The sequence below is a fragment of the Megalops cyprinoides genome, chromosome 5, assembly GCF_013368585.1.
Source record: "Megalops cyprinoides isolate fMegCyp1 chromosome 5, fMegCyp1.pri, whole genome shotgun sequence".
NCBI lineage: Eukaryota > Metazoa > Chordata > Actinopteri > Elopiformes > Megalopidae > Megalops > Megalops cyprinoides.
Window position 1 is genome coordinate 1,323,518 of NC_050587.1, and position 5,002 is coordinate 1,328,519.

Genomic DNA, 5,002 nt, shown 5'->3' on the forward strand with positions numbered 1-5,002 from the left:
TATCCTGCTAGGCGACGTGTACCTTAACGTCACAAGCCCAAACACTAGTTCCCCATCTGATTTTAAAAAATATTCTCGTGCTTACATTTTTATTTTTGTTGAGTTAATGTTTCAAAATGTAAAGCCTTTTTTTAAAATAAAATATAATTTTGCATTTTGGGAACTACAGGTGAATTTTGACCGGAAATTGGCACGCTCCTCAGAAGAGTGCCCCCTTGTGTCTCCGACAGCTGTGTTCTCGGATAACAACTAACGTCTAAGTAAGGTGAGTGCATTTCTGCTGCGACATAGGCTCCTGGTATCGCGAATATTTAATGGTGCCGGTAATATATTTTAAACGGGATTGATACATATTAAACTTCGTCAACAAACTTTGCATGCATGCGAGAGCAGTTTTCATACATTTATCATAATAATACCATAAGTATTTTGTTGTAAATGTATACTTGAACAGTCGCCTGCACCAATATCCATTATGTTGCATAATCAGCAAAAAACAACGTTTTTACCAATTCAATCTCAATAATGCAGACCTACTCAATTCACAGGCCAGATCCACACCTTTTCATTACTTCTCAAAAACTTGATTCTACTTTGCACACTTTCCAAACTGAAAAAACTGTGTCACCCTCCGCAACAAGCTCTTTTTCATAGAGAATACTTTAATGACTAAAATGCACCTGTTCAAGCCTCACTTTTATTCCCAGAACTTGGCCATGTTCTACATATTACAGTTACACTCTGTCATTTACCATCAAGTCCTTAACACAAAAAGACATGATTGCTGACTATGTCAAAAGCCACAGAAAGATCTAGAACAGTCAGGACAGTGAGGCCATTCTTGTTGAGTGAAGTGCATCTGCAATGCAGCGAAGAGCCATTTTAGAACAGTGCCAACCTCGTAGCTAGACTGGTTGGGGTTATGCAGGTCATTCTGAATAAAAACAATACACTCAAGGGTTTTGGAGAGATAAGGGAGAGGGGAGACCAGGCAGTAGTTCTGCACAGCAGAGAGGCCCATAGCTGATTACTTAAGCATTGCCCTGACATGGGTCTGCTTGAAGGCAGAGGGAACACAAAAGGTAATCTGGGAAGTGTTCATGAGTGCAGTGGTGAATGGGATGAACAGGTGGTTGGGTGATGAGACATCAGTAGTTCCGAGGTGTTGATGTCTGTGAGAGGGGAGAATGCAGACAACAAGGGCAGGCTAGGGTGGGCAGTTGGCTGGATGATGAAACTAAATCTTACATAGTATAATTTAGCCATTTTGAGCAGGTAGTCACTATGGTAACAAGATGCAACTTTGCTTTGGTCTGGTCATTTTTGGGTATTAACACTGTGAAGACTCTGACCATGTCAAGACTGAGAATCTATAGAAACCACAAAAATAAAGTAAAGTTGTTTTATTATTAGGCTGTAAGGTTTAAGTGACACAATACCACCACATTTATTGTTGATGTTTTCATGTGTTGCAACAAAGGCACAGCACAATGCTGAAAAAGCACGTCTGCCTCGTAACCTACCATTGCTGTGAATTTCCATTAAAGGGAGCACAGTTACTGCAGCATTACATAAAGAACTCCTCTCCATGTTTTTAATAGCTAGGTATCTATTTTCCTACATTCTTTTATTTCTGAAGCTTTCAAGCTAAGAGTAAGTTTGTGAGCTGTTCTAGCAATATATTGATGACTGGCAGCACTCTGTGGTAAGCAAATCTATCTCCTTAGCTATACTACTTTGGGTAATCCTGTAGAAAAATCTACCTAACCTAGATGTCGTCAAAGAAATATTTTGTATTTTAGCTACTAACATTGATGCTGATATCTATCTTACATTGTTGTATTGTTTAATGTGGTTAACCATCTGTCATTGTGAACTGGAATAAAGGCAGACAGTGGTTAATGTAGCGAGAAGGCTGCTTTTTTAAATTAGGATGGCAGGTATGGCCTCTACCAAGTTATGGTGTAGCTAATTATATAGCACGGAGAGTTTGGTTGTCTTTGTGATTTGCTAAAGAAATAACCGAAATAACCCTGAAATCTTACTTCCACAATACCATCTATGCTCTACCTCCAATCACTTAAAAACCCTAAACTTTATTAGTAATTAGTATTTAAGTTCACATTTTCATGCATAACAGTCCATACAAATTATTCCATTATTTATGAACAATCTGAATTTGCTTGATTAATGTATGTTAAGTTTGAGTACAACGTAAAAAATTAAGCAGAGAGAACATCAAATTATCAAAATTAATTTATTATAGGACGTAAAGTCGGGGGTTCATTTCATGAGGTGTATGAAAAAATATAGAGGCCACTGTATATACCTGACACGTCATTGTTGTGTATGGAAGGACACCAAACCAGAGGCTAAAAGGCTAATAATGTTAATGTAGCACAACCAAACAAAAACTTTTCTGAAATACAGTTCCTTTTATTTTCGATTTAAATACAGCATCACGTTATACGCTAGCTCATGACAGTTACTGTTCAATGCAGATGTAAAACATCTGCATGGCTATTTGCGGCCAACTACAAAGTTTTATCTGTTCGTTAAAAAGGGCCGCAGGCTAACCAGCTTGCCATCTGCCTCCCCACTAGTTAGACAGCTACCCATTTTATGTTGAGGCAAATACATTGCTAGGCAGCTATCTAACTGGCTAACAAATATATTTTTATTCAGCTAACTAGTTTACTTACTAACTTGCTGGTTAGTTATCTAAATCCCTAACTGTTGATGCAGCTAGATAATGGTAGTTAATAAGAGGTACAACATTACAACACAAAATTAAAGATTCATTACACCACATTAGCTTGATAGTTACTCCCAGACTCTGAGTTCAGCAACCTAGCTAAGTAGCCAATATAGCTAATTGGTGATTTTGCTTGTGAATTCAGACAAAACATTACTTTTGTGTAGCATTATTGAAATATTATAAATGTATTGATAATTACTGTGTAGCCTATGCTAAAGTAACTTTAGCTACTTATTATTCCAAACACCTGGAAAACTTACTAACTTCGAGAAGGCAACAGAATTGTGTGGATTGTTTGTAACTTAAAAAAAGCTGCATGTAGTGTAGACATGGCTTAAAAATAGTTTTTCAAAGATTAATGAAAATTTTTAATGAATAAATAATTGATGAAAAAACTGTCTGGAATACTATAACACATAACACCTTAAATTGGATATAGTAATGTAACATTTTGAAGTTTGGAACATCTTGTGCAAAAGCTGTAGGAGGAGAAAGCATAAAATATTGTGTGACATCCGGAGAGATCTCAGTACATTTGCCATGTTACCCATAGGGCTGTGACGATAACGGCATCACCGCAATACCGCGGTCATGAGACGCTATACCGCGGCGTTGAGCTCATTACCGCATCACATCGCAATTATTTATTCATTTTAGGGCTGTCAACGTTAAGGCGTTAACGCTCGTTTGCGATTAATCTGGAAAGTTTAACGCGTTAATGTTTTAACGCAAATTAATCATATTATCAAGTTTGACCGGAACTTCCTTCCGTAATTCCAGCGCAGATATTTACCTGGCTGAATTACTGAAAAATTTGTTGCTTTATTACCGCGGGAAGAAAAATCATTACCGTCACAGCCCTAGTTACCCATGCAGGCTAAAATCGGTAAATCATTTCACAGCATGTCTGTTATCAGTGGACTAGCTGCAAAGACTATTCCAAAAAGAATCGTGTTACAGCCTATTCATATACTGTACCCCCACCCCCATGCATCCTTTTCCCTCACCCACTTGATTTCAACCCGTAATTCACAACAGCAAAAAGTGTAGACCCGCCTAGATTTGGCAAATTGCACAAACTCAAAATATTGATTAAAGAATAAGTCTCAAGTCTCGGTAGGATTAAGTTACTGTATTCCTATGGTAAAGAGCAATATCTGAACTAAATGTAGTAAAATGAACTTTTGGAAGTTGATAGGATTGTAAAGCTTGCTTTGATGTAAAAGTTGACATTCTAATAACTGTTTAAACTTGCCTCAGGTCCCCACCATTATTTAATGATCCTTCAATAATCCAATCATTATAAATAAAAGTTATAGAAGTTGAAGGTGAGACAGTGTCCTAACATAATACTGTTGACTCCAGAAAATCAAATGACTGAAAAGTGACATTGAAAAACAAAAGTAATTAAAATATAGAATTTGTAACATAAACATCAGCAGGCATAAACACTTTCAGAGGAAAGTTGGATGATTAACGTAAACGGAATAGTTGCTCAATAAATATAACAAGACAAAGGGGCCATTACAGATTTACATCCATATTTACTCAACATGCATCCTTATACAGTTAAACTTACAATGGCCATAGTTTTTCTTAAATCTGTAATTACTGAGGTGAAACACACTGCTCAGGGGTACAGCAACACAATGGATGGCATACAATGAGTTCAAACCGATAAAAAACAGACCAGGAGTCCAGAGATAAACCAATGACAAACTTATTTGAAGAGGCTATGTACCTTAGGCTAAGACCACATGTTATTTTTTATCTGCAGGTGTTTCCTTCTTTTCTTCTACCATGAAGCATGTCTGTGCCATGTAAAACCGTCTTTTGCAGGTAAAGTTGATTCCAGTGCAGCATTTGCTCCAAGGAACATTAGGTGACAGGAGACAGCTGCATACACAGGAAACAGTAGGAGAAAGGTCAAAGAAGACACGCTTGACCATGCAGCGATGGAGCCACTGTATCATGTTATTAACACATTAGGCTGCGAAGGAAATTAAAAACAAGTTGCTGCAGAAGGTTCTGGAACTGACAGAAGGGATACATATCAATGCACTCTGTAATGTGCTTTGGCAGAAAATCAGGAAAAAGTCACTGATTTAGGAGTGGACCACGGACCGTTCTACAGTTTATTTCTCATGTTTGCAGGGTGGTCCCCATGAATAATCATTCCAAAATGCAACATGACTGCTTACTGCAGCTGTCTGAAGATATTGTATGATTGCAAGTACATTTTTG